Source organism: Chiroxiphia lanceolata, chromosome 1 (assembly GCF_009829145.1).
Source record: "Chiroxiphia lanceolata isolate bChiLan1 chromosome 1, bChiLan1.pri, whole genome shotgun sequence".
Classification (NCBI taxonomy): Eukaryota; Metazoa; Chordata; class Aves; order Passeriformes; family Pipridae; genus Chiroxiphia; species Chiroxiphia lanceolata.
In genome coordinates, this window is record NC_045637.1 from 19,895,087 (window position 1) to 19,909,607 (window position 14,521).

Genomic DNA, 14,521 nt, shown 5'->3' on the forward strand with positions numbered 1-14,521 from the left:
ACAGAGAGTCGCACTATGATTTAGTGCAATGCACTCAACCACACATTTTTGCAGTCTGCACTCTCAGCCACCCACTGGTCTGAACACAAGGCTGTGACCACAGACCGATGACGAGTTTACGTCTTCAAAAATATCTGCACAAAATGCACAGATGTCTTAAATGCAACTTGATTTCTCATTGACTGTCCAGATTCAGACTAGAATGATCTATTTAGCCGAAGTGAGGCTTTTCATGTGTATGAAAAACATTTTATGCCATCACTAGGAAGAAAATGGGCATCTAAAAGCAAAAGAAGAAGGTTCCTCCTGTTAATCGTATTGAAATCCAAGAAATTAAAGGATGATCCTGTCACCCATGCTCACAGCAGTTTCATTTCCTTCACTGATCTTTGTCTACCTCATAACACCTTTGTCTGACTCTCTGTTACTACCAGCATTGCCCGTAGAACACCACCTCACTCCCAAGAACTGCAAAAAGAAATAAAACTCACGAGACAGATTGGTACCTATGGACTTTATTGTTTAAGATACATTCCACTCAAGACAATTACGGTTGTAAACTAAGGTAATTTTACATGTATATAAATACATGTAGTCATAAATATGCTGGCTGAACCAGGTCTCTGTACCTAAGTTTTTATCCACAGTTCTGGGACAAGGCCCAAACTGGGGTGAAACAGAGGGAAAAGTGAATAGCATGCATGGGTACGGAAAACATATGTGTTTTTTTTTTTTAAATTTTGTAAAGAAGAAGTTTCGTTTTGTGATAAAAAACATCTTTCAAACCTCTGTAGGTTACACCCATCATATAAATTATTTAATCACAGAAGCATAGATTAGCTTGGGTTGGAAGGGACCTTAAAGATCATCTAGTTCCAGCCCACCTGCCATGGGCAGGGACACTTTGCACTAGATCAGGTTGCTCAGAGCCCCATCCAAACCTGGCCTTGAACGTTTCCATGGATGGGGAATCCACAGTTTCTCTGGGCAACCTGCCTGTGCCTCACCACCCTCACAGTAAAGAATTGCAAACTTTAAGTAACTTGATTGGATGAGATCCTTAGCAAGATAATGCTGAGCTAAGCTACAAAGTTAGAAGAGTCACAGTTTTAAAGACGTGTGTAACAATTACAATACAAAAAACAGTAAAAAAACCCCAAAAACCAAACAAACCACAAAAAACTCCCCAAAAAAACAAATTAGAAAATATCGGGAGACACTAAGCTGGAATTTAAGATTCCTTTCGGTTACCACACGAAAGACAAAGTCATAAGAATTTGCTACTGAAATACCGCCTGCCACGTCCAGCCCCTCAGAAATCCCCCCCGGGGCGGCCCCCCCCGCCCCGCAGCGCCCCCCCGTGGCCCAGCGCGCGGTGCTGCGCCGCCGCCAGCAGATGGCGCCGCCGCGCCGCCGCCGGGCGCGCTGAGGGGGGGCCCCGTTATTTATTTAATTTTACACAAGGCTGCACATCGCACCGCCGGGGCTGATAACGCCGCGAGCTGTCGGGAACTTTGATTAAATCCTCTCCGCGCGCCCCCGTGCTGTTCTCCCGACAGCCGCCCCGTGCTTTTCCTGTCACGACAGAGCGAGATGCTGTCGCTCCCGTGGCGAAGATGTGTCCCCTCACGAAGGGGCGCCGGGCCACGCGCCCACCGACCGTACCGGAGGTGATATTTTAAATAAACTGCCGGACTGACGCGCAAAGCGAATAATATCGTTTACAATGCTGTCTGCTCACCCGGGCAGCACCCCTCTTTGCTCCGGAAACAGCGCAATGAGGCATTGCCCTGCGACCCCCACCCCGCGCTGGGCTCCCCACGCCCCTCCACTTCCACTAAACTTTGCGGACAGGGTGTGATGGTTGCCTTTGAGTCCAGGCTGTGATGGCTGTTGCCATCACTGCTGCTGGGCAGGCTGTGGTGAATGCTGAAGCCCTCACGAAAGTGAATTTTTGAGCTGAGCCAAACTGTGACACAGAGGTCTTGGGCTGCGTCACGCCCTCCTCTGGCCTGGCACCCCAAATCTGCAGCCAGAGCACTCCTTGAGCCAGACAGCGAAGGTGGCACTGCCCATAAGATGTTAATTGAAATCGCCTGTGCTTATCTACAACCACGCGGGTGCTTATTTCTGCTTAAATCATTCCCCTGCAAAACTGGAGAGTGAAAAGATGCAGCCAGGGCTGGAAACTATTCAACATCAGTCACTTCATAATATATCTGTTGCTGAGGAAAAACAGCATTCCAGGGTGCGTGACTCCCATGGAAACACGTGGGACTCGTGATGTTAAAAGTTTGTGGAAACCTTTGAACACTTATCTCTGTCTCATGAGAGTAATGCAGAAATTTTATGTCAAGCATGCAGCGATCCCCAAAGAACTATCTGGCTTTTGGAGGAGCAGGGATTACACACCAAGGTGAAATTCTGCTAGCTCTGTAGCGCTGGCATGAACCCCTGTGTCCTGGCTGGCCCCTTCTTAAAACTGCACAAAATCTTAAGAGGAATGGTATGAGGCTACTTTAAGTAAAAGGGTCACAGAGATTAAAGAAAAGTTCTATTAAATGTTTGGGATGCTTCTGAGAATAGAAGATTTTTACAAAGTAGAATGAACTGGCAGCAATTACCTATCAAGCCTCCCAGTCTGCTTGGAAATCTACACTGCTGATACAGCTGCTCTCATGATCACCCCCTCAGCCCCCCGCTGATGAATCCATCTCTGCATTTCTCTGACCAGTCCTATTGGACACTAAATATTATCTACTACCTCTCTTTCTTTTAAACCAGGACAAAGTATAATGAACAACTTGGAATCTCTCTAGGGTATGGAAATGGAATACAATCTGGCACTATGGAAAAACACAGTTCATCATTGCCTAACCTATGTATGACTGAGACCAATACATGGTCTGTTGAATGCTGGCCAGTTTACAAGCAGTGAACCTCACAGCATACACAACCTGCTGGAGATACTTCACTGTCTCATATCTTTTTGTTCTGCTAAAAGTTAGCACTCACATGAACAACCATCTGCATCTACAACTCAGAATCACTAAAATGCTCCATTACTCTCTCCCTTAATATGTGTCTTGGTCCTGAGAAGATGATCCTGTACTATCCTATCTCAAAAAATGTGTCCTCATACTTCTTTATTAAGACACCGGAAAAATCAATGCTCTCTATGCCCTGGAAGTGGGAATAGGATTTAGTGCCTATCTTCATAATGGAAAATATTGCCTATGTGTACAAGAGACAGTTTAGGCCTATTTCCCCAGTCCTGGGAAATACTGCTTGACATAACAATATAAAATGCCTTTCAGTGTAGCTTCTTATTCTATGTTTAAGTCTTTTTAGCTAGGGGGTTCTCAGTTGGTAACTTCCTCCTGTTTAATTCTCTTTTTTCATTTTCTTTCCCATCAGCTTTCAGCCTTGTACTCCACTCCACATTCTCAGTATTCATTAAATACAGACTGATAAAATATTAACTGATTATTGTTAATCTATATGCCAGTCAAGTAACACATACACTGTAGCACATGTATATATATGCAACTATCTGACTTACTGGTCATTACAAGAATTCTCTCGAGATTTCAATGTCTGCTGGGATGATATTCAACTAAACAGATACTTATTTTTAAAGTTGAAGACTTTGTTTCACAGGTACACTGCAGCTGGTCTGAGTACATTACTTAATGGCACTACCAGAGACGTGCAAACTGTGTATAAGATACTGTGTCTTGCATCCTTCAGTTATCAATTCAGGATAGTTCTACACAAGTCATCTTTCTGAATCTGAATTAACATTTTATCTCACTGCTCATTCACCTGTGCACAGTATTATTAGCTGAATTAACTGCACAGACAGGTGAAGAGTGAATAATGTTAGAGAAATGGAAATAGTGGTAGTTGTAACTTTTTTTTTTTTTTTTAAGTTTTATTTGGCTGCTTTTGACAGGTCATTCAAAACTATTCAGCTTCTTGACCCTAAGTGTTACTCAGACATCTGATCTATATCTAATAGATACATCCAATTGTCTGGAAATGGAAGTGTGCCACGATAATATATTTGAGTAGGAATTTCAAGAAAAGAGTTGGCAGTACCAGCAGTTCTAGCATGAACAACTTATCGAGAAGTGCACAACTCACTGCAGAAGAAAAAGACATAAAATGGACAAACAACCACCTTTTGGGGAAAGCAAATTTTGAGGGGAAGACAAAAGAGACTAGGTATGAAGGATTTAACAGGTAAGAATGAGAGGCTTAAATATACTATGTGATGATAAAAGGATCAACTGAGGATTTAAGAGGGCATAGTTGGGCATATTTTAAGTGAGCTAAATTATCTTCTCAATAGACTCTTGCAGATGTTAGAAAGGTTTGAGAAGAACTTAAGGCAGCAGTCACTGGGCAAAAATGAAGAAAGCTACTCCTGATCTTGCTCTGACTTCTGATGTGCAGTCATTCACTTATCTGAGGGAATTTCAAATGGGCCTGCTGATGGGCATACGAGCACCTGCAGAGCAGCTCTCTACCCTCCTGCTACGGGCAATGGCAAAGAGCCACTCAGAGAGGCCTCTCAAAGTACACTTGTGAAAGTTAATTAATATAAGGGATATGAAAGCACTGAAAAAACCACCAAGTTACTTTCTGATTCTTTCATTCTTAATTATTATTAATAATTAAATATCCTTGGTTTACATATTCAGAACACATCTAGACAGGTTCCTGCCCCAAGGAGTCTGCTGTGGAAAGGTCAGATTTCAAAAACCTTTATTTATAATAACAAGTGCTTAATTTGCAAGTAGCCATCAACTATTTACATAAATAACACCGTTTTGTGTCGGTCTTATGTGTAGACTTTCGCCTCCAAACTGACAGGAGACGACAAAGAAAGAACAGGAGACAAATGGCAGAAATGACCTGTGTAATGGCAGTGAAAATGGATAACCAGCAATGTGTGGGGTAGATTAAGCAATATGCCTGCTAGTGGGTGCAGATCCCATTAATTCCTTCGTGAGTGCATGTAGAGTCCTTAGCTACAGCACTTTTAATTTTTAATGGATTGATCTGTGTATTTGAAAGAGCAGTGTCCAAGAAGAGGCTGGGGTAGTGGATAATTCTTGAAGGCCAGCTGAAAGGTGTGAGTTTTGATGAGGGATTTGAAGGAGGAGTTGCAAATACTCTCATCCACACAGATTGTCTACTTTTTCCCCAATGTAAATCACTACATTTCTTGCCCCAATTTTTTATCAAAATCGCTTCCAACTTATTTCAGTCTGTCACAATAATATTTTCATATGAGGAGTGTTGTAACCTAATTCCTTCATTTGAATAATACATTCATTTTTAATTACTGCAACTTGATCTCAGATTATTCAAATAACTGTTTCATTTTTTATGCTTACCCTGACCCCAGTGTATTTATAGGCTTTTATCCTTACCTGATACCAGTGTAATGTAATTATAGATTGTATTTTAATCATCTACTATATCCTAGTGAGTTTGTTTAAATCACTCCAATCCGGAGTCTTTTATTTCTATGCCTTTTAAAATTCTACAATGGCATTCTCATTGCATAAAAGCAATATTTTTGTAGTTTACTACAATGAATGAACATTTTGCATGCATTGCTGGCCATGTTTCTAATTTAAATTTTAAAAAGTCGCTATAGAGAACTCTATGTAAAATGAAATCCTGACTTGTAAACAGGCATGGGACAGCTCATCATTTTAAATCTTTGTTCATAGCTCCTATTTGCTCTCTAATATAACATTACAAGAAATGCAGCAGAAAAAGAAATCAAAGTCTTTTTTCTCCTACCAAAAATAAAAGTATACCTTGCACTAAGAACTGACAAAATATTTATCATTTCTGCTCATAGACACCAAATGTTCGCAAGTTATTTTACCTGTATTAGAAAGAATTCCATTTTCTATCCAGAAGATAAATAGCTTGAGTGGGCCACTTTATCATTAGTCATGGCCACATTTTGATTTCCAGGGTTACCAATTCTCTTTAAGAAAGATTTAACTCTTGGAAGTTTTGCGTATTCTCAGATGGTTCATTTTTGCGTAATGATAATTTTAAAAGCATTAATTGTTATGGGGTTTTTTCCCACTCCTTAGTGCTGATTGAGGAGCTCCCCTTTCCTTATTTTTTGTGTTGCTTCAGATTTCAGATGCCGAATGGGGTCAGAACTCAGATAGGTGAAGCCCCTCATATTTGCACATCTGCCTAAGTACCTGTATCTTTCTGGCCATCAGGTCGATCTGTACTGAGATAATTGCCACTGCTCTAGTCAAACTATGCTCTCTTTTTCAGCATTCTTTTTTTCTGTGATGACATCTAGCAGCAAACAGCAACAGACCTTAGAATGTCTTTACAACATGCCCTCAGTTGCAGTGTATGCATTTTTCTACAGAATGATGTAGCCCAAAGATACTTCTGAATTAAACCTCCAGCCCAGCAGTGATGTGCAACAAACAATACTGTTCCTGAAGTTGAGTCTGTGTCTAAAGTAGATAGTATAGGTTGGAAAATAATCAAGAGAACAGAAAAAAATTTATCAAAGCTATTAATAAATCTGATGGTTTCTGGCCACAGACGTTAGGGAAAGGGGACTGTATGAGTGCTACTAAAATGTGTTCTCCCCATCCCTTTTCTCAAATGTGTAACTAATTTTTAACTTCAAGTACCTTTATCTTCTGTTCCTTTCAGTTCTCCATATGTGTCCATCCCCTGCTGTTTCCTCTATGAAATGTCACTTTCAAATCTGATCACTCCTAGTTTCTAGGAAATAAGGGTCTAAAAGACAGAGAAACATGATCCAGACTGATGTCTGTTGGAAGGACAGGTAAGAAATGGGCATTAGCTACTTAAAAGTATAAATGAAGTGTCATTTTTAACTCCAACTTCCTTTAACAGATTATCTCTTCTCAGTCACACTTAAGAACTGCCCAATGTGCCATTTGTGACAAAGGAATTGTGACTAGTACCTTGAATCTAAAGAACAGAAATACTGTCCCATAATAGTAAAAAAAAAAATCAAAAAAGTAAATAAGAACAGGAACTATGGGTTTATTGAATATAATCACTGAGTAAAATGAATTATTCTGCTTTTCCAAGATCCAGACAGAGGAGCATGTTTCCCTCTGGGATTTCTACTACTATTTGGTCTAATATTCATTTTGCCTGTAATAATACAAGCTTCATTAAAGGAGTAAAACAGCAATTGTCTCCTTGAGATCAAAGGACAATCTGTTAAATAAAAGCAGCCGGATCTCTAGAATGAAATAGTAGGAAAAGTTTGAACTAAATTTTATGGTGAATCAAAATGTAAATTGTAATTTCACAAGGAAGACACAGAGCACAAAATTAACTTTGTCAAGACACGGAAAGTGGATATGTTGATCTTAGAAATGTGTACAGATACTGAATACTTATCTATCAGTGGCTTTTTTAACTATTAACACTTCATGATGAAAAATGATGCCTGACTAAGAATCCTGATCTTAAGGAATTACTATTAAACAAGAAACATTACTTATCAGATAAATTATCTGCCTGACCTAGCTTCTATTTAACTGATCTTGGTTTTGAAAAATATATTAATATAGCAAAAAAATCCACCTGTCAGCAACAATCATTCTGCAAATCTTGTGATAAAATAGTACCTTTTTAAAAATCTGTCAAATAATACCTAATATTATTTCTAAAGCTATATTTCACTGTTTAAGATTTGGTACTGGAAAAATGAAATAGGATCTCTCTTACCTAGCTTCAGCATTGGTTACTCTGGTTGCTGCAACAAAATCAGTGCACCTACATTTAACTAAACATGGAGCATTACAGAGCTTATCACTGAAGAAAATACTTAAGAGAAAAAGGCATGCTAAAAATCAAAGCTTTTCTGAAAAAAAACCAAGAATGCCTCTAAAAAAGATGTGTGTTGGCCAAGCCAAGAGAGAATTAGGAATGTAAACTCCTCTCCAGTGAGAGGGCACATTCCCATAGGACAGTAGGCAGAGCCAGCCAGCAGAGTGGGACAGCTGTGGGCCATGGACATTGATGGACGTTGATGCACAGCTCTTCATGCACATCTTCCTCAGATTCCTTTGAAAGAAACTGTGGCAAAAGTAGCAATGGGAACCTTTACTCTTGCAGGTTTTATTTCTTTCTGCAAAAGGCACAGGGTAGAGTCATGAAGTTCAATTTCAATCTGCCACTGCCAAAGTAACCCAATCTCTAACTTATTTCAATCCTCTTATTGAGCTGTGTCCTTATACTAATCAAGAAAAAAATTAATAGAAATTATTCTGAGGAAGAAAAACTCAAAAGAAATAAAATCCCCCTGAACATATCTTAATTCCAGTCTTCTGAAAGGCTTGTGTTCATAATAATTAGAAAAAAGATTTTTGAACCATTTTTGCTCAATATTTTTTACACAATTTGCAAATGACATTTCTGAAATGCATTTGGCAGTCACAGATCATGGGTCTGGAGTACTAGCTTAAAAAGGACAGTAATGGTCACATTACCTGGTGCCTTTATACACCTGCCAAGGAGTGAAAATGTAGGGGAACAATCTGCTAACCTTAATCAACACACTGCATAGACTCCACAAGTGTAATTTACAGCTTAATGCATCCACAAAGCATTCTGAAGTGCAATGATGACTTTGAGTAAGAAAGGCTAAATCATAGTTACTATTGCCTCATCAAAAGAACTGCATTTGATTCTCCACTAGACCAGTCAAATAAATGTCTGGTATTGTCATACCATGATAAACCAATCTAAATAATGGATAGACATCTATAGGCAAGATTACATGTTTTGATTTCAAATGGAAAATTAATGACAAACTCCCACTTTGCAAACTCTATGAAATGCACCTATAGTTGAAGCCTTCAATACCCTTCCTTCTGTATTTAAAATGCAAAAGACAACCACAAAAAAGTAAAGAAAGATGAAGGAAATCAATGCTGATGCCTCAGCAGTGATTTGGTAAAAATATGTCAGAAAAAAACCCCAAAAAATCTTATTCGTCACCAATTAAAAAAAGTGAGTAGATATATTTAGCAGAAATACTAGTTTGATGATTTCCCATTCATGCATGTTTATGCATCACAGTGGTTTCTTTCAGATGGAAAATGTGAATATTAGATGCCTTTTTTGACACCCATGATTCTTGTTTGCCTCTGGCAAAATTAAGAGTGGGGACCTTGGTAATATAATCTTTTCACAACATACTAGTTTTGGTTCAAACCAGCTAAAATATTTCTGCTGTCATTACAGTGTCTACTATTTTAAAATGAGCTATTTGTTATGAAATATGTGACAGTTTTATACTGTGGTAAAAAAACAGGTACAGCACAACATACCCTGTGACAACAGGAGTCTCTATTAGGAGATGGGCAATTCAGCTTTCATAAGCCTTTGCACAGTGTTTCAACTTTCTAATGATTTAGCTCTCCTTTCAGCAGGTTTTTGTACTGTCTGTGGTGCAGTAAGATCTATACAGTCCAGCTACAATGTCATTTGAAAAAGAACAACTATTTACTAGGAAATACACCAGAAACACTAAAATGTGGATAGCCAGTAGAAATTAATGATTTGCTTCATGACTGAGTCTTGCTAGAGTGGAGTGAGTGATCCAGAAGCAAAGTCCTTTATTTCCATTTTATCAAGACCTTAAATTACATAGTCCTCATCTCCCTATTTTGTAGTTAACACATCCCTTGACTTTAGTGAAACAGCATTTGTTCCAACCCATACCAGTAGGTTCAGATGATTGGTACAGAATGCCACTCAAACACTCTTGGATAGGAATTTCATCCCTAATAATCAAACTTGATACACATACTGGTTCTTTGGCATGTCTATCATCATGGCCATCTGTTAGGTGGAATTGTGCCTGCTAAAAAGGAGATATGCCAGTTTTCATATGATATAGGTGCCATCAAAACGCAAGTGACGAAGGAAAGACTCTAGAATATGGCAGTAATCTGTCTTCTGCAGAAAGATACTCTGGGTAGCAACCCAGCTCCTAGGAATATCATATTGGTATACACGATAATTGGGACCTTTGGTTGGCTTTTTTATTCCTGTCCACTCTGTCTGGGTGCCTCTCTTCACACTGCAGCGTTAGTGTTTTGTGTTCTGCGCTCGCTGAAGGAAACACATTTTTTCATTTACTATCACAGATGAATCACATTAAATAGCCTAATTTGAAGGTCAAATGACAGATGAAAATAGCCTTTATATCTTTTAAAATTTGAAGTGATTCTGATATTTTTAAGAATAAATACTTCTAAGAATTAAACACAATCCTGCTTATTATCCTTATTTGCAAATGTCTTTGAAGGGTCTCCTTTACTAATGTTTCTGGTAAAAACCACAACTCAGAAGCACTCCTGCTGTCGGATATTCTTCATAGGAAAATGACTTCTCTTTATAGTCATTGTGCTACTGCATCGTCTTCAGAAAGATAAAAAATACCCTGGTGGAACAGTGGGTGGTCTGTCTAGTTCAGACTCTTTCTCTAGAGTGGCAACAGACAATGTTATTTGGTAAAAATATGAGAACTTGGCCTCCTTCTGCAGTTCATTCCCCTAAGAGTTCCCAAGCATGCACATGGATTAGAAATGTTAGCGGGTACATCCTCTTAGTACCATTTACAGATCTGTTGTCCAATGAATTTGTCCAATCTCTCTCTGAACCTGCTGATACTGTCTGCTTTCACAGGCTCCTGTGGCATCAAGTTCACAGAGTTAACTCGCTGCCGTGATAATCTGTTTTAAATTGTTCTTCTCCCTGTTTCCTGTAGCACTGCAGGATTTGAGGAATAACAGTTCTTCATTCACTTTATCCTACAGCTTCAAGATTTTGTAAGCCTGTATCAAATTTCCCCCTCAGCTTTCTCTTCACCAGATGGAGAAGTCTCAGATTTTTTTGTCTATTGTTATAAGATAGCTGCTCCCTTGATCACTCCAGTTGCCCTTCCTCAGCTGTGATCAGAGCTGCACACAGTACTCAAGATCTGGGGGCACTGAGCTTTCATATACGGCAAACTGACAGCCTCTGTCTTGTTCTAGAAACTGTATAGGCTTTTGTGATCTGTAGCAAAAGATCTTTAGATGTGTTTAAATTAGAAATCTAGTCTCAAACAACTGAATGGTTGGCTTTAGGACTCCGATAAAGCTGTATAGTGTCACTGAAATAGAGCTGTTTGGTACTTCTAGCTTTCACAGTATACAAAGGGACATAGCTTGTCACACCCGAGATAATGTAGCTATGCACTAAGCCATATGATCATACTGATGATGAAAGGCTCCACAATAAGAGAGTACACATAATTTGTAATATTAGACAGTTATAATACATACAGCTTCAAACATACTAAGAACTTACCAGCTAACCATATACCCAATGCACGTCTTCTGTACTTGAGAAGCTACTTGAAAATGCTCAGCAAATTTCTAGGTAGCCATAAAGGACTAGATTTAATATTTAATTTAATACTATTTTGCTCACCAAAATTTTCTCCACACAAAGAAATTCTCCACACAATTTCCATTTGAACAACCTGCTAGTCTCCTAGTAGAATTCCTGTGTGAATCGAAATAAATCTCTGAGAATGCTTTTGACTGCATAAAGTGTCAGCCCTTCTATAGCCCTGAACCTCTAGCCAACAGAGTCGTAAGAAACCTCTGGTCCTAATTTGTTTCTTAATCTGGTGCCAGCTCCTGCTGATACATCTGCTCATTCTTTTTCAGCTCCCTAAAATAGGTGATCTCTTTCAACAGGTGAGCCCCTTTCAGCCAGTGTAGCAGCTGGGGCACATGCATGTGGATTAATGGCACCTGAAACGTGCCACTCTCAATATCACAGATGATTGTTCTTCTCCCAGCTTGGCTTTCCAAGATGATACCACCGTGCCAGTGCTCAGAGGAGAAGACCCGCTGTCTCTTCTGTTTTGCTTGGCTACAACTTTGGAGAAGGGAAGAATATATTACCAATAAAATTATGTTCTCTTTTAAGCATGACACCATCCTTGGTAAAGTATTTGAGTTTCAAGGTTAATAGCTTATTACTAAATGCAGGCTTGGTGTATTAGATGAACCTGAAACAAGTACAGGTGTTTATATTAGACATTTTGGAGGTAAGTCTTTCAGCACCGTTTTCACCAGTACTATGGGTTGGTAATAACAGTGAGTTTCTGGCATACTCCCTTAAACTTGTTTCACAGAAACAATCAATCAAAGTATAAAAATTGTATGATACATTTCAAATATGTGTCATCTGTGGCAAATACTACAAATGCTGAACATACCTATTTACTCTTCCTTGTCATACCTGTAAAACTCCATCTGTACATACTGTATCTAGTGTAAGAAAAATAGGATGAAGAATAGGAGCTCCTTTTCTGACTAAATTAATCTATTTGAGACACTGAATTTGCAAGGGAAGACAGCATTTATTGGTGCAAAAACCTGCTTTTGCAAATAATCAAATTCTTAGGGAGAAAGGAAAAGATACATGTCTGTAGGCATGGGAAAAGCAACAAATTCATGTTGCAAAAAAGCACATCAAAGAATTGGAAAATGCACTGTTTTATGAAAAATCATGCATATCAACAGCTTACAAAGTTGTCTTTGTCAAACTAATCTATCATTATCCAAGGAATTATTGATGCAACTTTAGGTGTGATTTATGTAACCATAAGAAAGACTGACAGTTGCACAGCTTCATGAAGAAAAAATTACATCAAAAGGTCTTCTCTCACCTAGAGGTGTGAATATCATGACATCGAGTCAAAATGACTGCCCACTGGAACTAACACACCATAGAAATGAGTGTGATAGATAGCTGGGTAGATTGTCAGAGGCCAGAAGGAAAGGCATTGGTGTTCATAATGGTGATTTTCTATGTTTACTGTATCCAAACTAAGTTCAGATTTTATCCTAAAAATCAAGTGACATCAGCATTAGGAGATATCTGCTTTAAGTGTGAAAAATATATCAAGGTGAGCAGTAGTAGGTAGCAGGAAAAGAAGAGTAAGATGGATTTTTTTTTTCTGTTCTGATTCAGTTTGGCTTGCTGAATGCCATATTACACGCTTTCGGAGGAAGATCCATCACTCAGAACTGATGAAAATCAAGTCAGCAGAATAGACCCTAACTGCTCTTTTATTATAAAAAATATATGGTATATATAAAATATCCATTAATTTTGTCCAGCAAATAAAAATGTTAAATTGCACAATAAAAGATTTGACCACTACATTACATTGTCAGTCATAAATACAACTTCCATAACCTTCATTTTTTATAGGATGGGGGCCCTGTTTTTATTAGAGTTGGCATCAGGGTAAACTTGGAAAGTGTAATGGCAGAGTGTTGCCATGAATGAGTATTTTAAGGTCACAAGTGTGAGATTAATTTTGAATATATTAAAATGCCATGTATATGTATTTACATTTATATGTGTGTGCATATATTTTCCATTTATATATAGACATGTATACACACATGCACACATAGTTCACAAGACTCAGCAAAGGCAGAAAAGGAAATAAAAGTGATATTAACCTTTAACATAAGGGGTATAACCCTAAACTACCAATCATTCTACTCTGAATTATATCAGCACAGAATAGAACACAATAAGCTGCCAAGTGCATTAACTATGGATTTTAGATTGGAATTCAGAGAGGGGGAGAGAAGAAAGCTCATTGTGCTTGCTCCATGATTTCAATTAATAAAAAGAATGAAATAGATGACAAACTGAGTTTCCAAATAACAAGAGCCATTCAATGTTTATTTCCGTGGTAGTGGTGGATCTCTATATTCATATAAACAGGTAATAATGTCTTTGTTTTTTGTTAGAGGTTTGCTACACAGTCTGAGTATCGGACTAATTTCAAACTTTAAAATAAAATCTTGCTTCGTGAACTTGGTGCTAACTCGAAATTTCATGTTACTAGCTTTGTTTAAATATCAATTGTAAAAGTTGCAGTGTAACAAAATATATATAGCTAGCACCAAGTCTTCATAGCAGCTCCTATTGTTTTGCATGAAAAATGCATTAACTATAGTATTACGAGAGTAAATGTGCTGTATGCTGAAAAATTCTGTCACTTTCTATTAGCTGTAAATTATCGACTAGTATAAACCCTAATTTCATTTGTCACATTCTGTTGCATTGCTGCTCTTCCTTGTTCCCATTCTGTCATTCTGGCAGGCCCACTCTGCCCCAGGTATCACGGCATCGCCATCTGCACCCGACATCTGTCTCTCTATTGATCACACGGGTTTAGCACTTGATCAAACAGAGCACGACAGAATACATCTCTTTTTGCAGTACTGCCAATGCCAACTGCTGCATGAAATCTATTACAAAAGCATTCTTTTACCTAGTTTCTAAAACTGCAAATAGGTTTCTCTTCTTTTAGAAGACTCTTAGGTTGTTTTTTCTTTAACTTTCTGTCACTTATTGCAGAGAAAGGAAAAAACAATGACCT

The 14,521-nt window shown here is 38.4% G+C and overlaps 1 protein-coding gene across 6 annotated transcripts in view; it reads right to left on the reverse strand.

The window, feature by feature from the left end:
• Window positions 1–14,521, reverse strand: part of ZFPM2 (zinc finger protein, FOG family member 2) — a 307,827-nt gene that overhangs the window by 22,578 nt on the left and 270,728 nt on the right. The window contains exon 1 of one of the 6 annotated variants that reach the window (XM_032698302.1): window positions 1,252–1,327. The exons of 4 other annotated variants lie outside the window; for them this stretch is intronic. The gene's annotated coding sequence lies outside the window, so the exon portion shown is untranslated. Of the gene's footprint in view, window positions 1–1,251; window positions 1,328–14,521 lie in introns of those variants that run through there. One more of the 6 variants, XM_032698292.1, reaches the window with a different exon arrangement.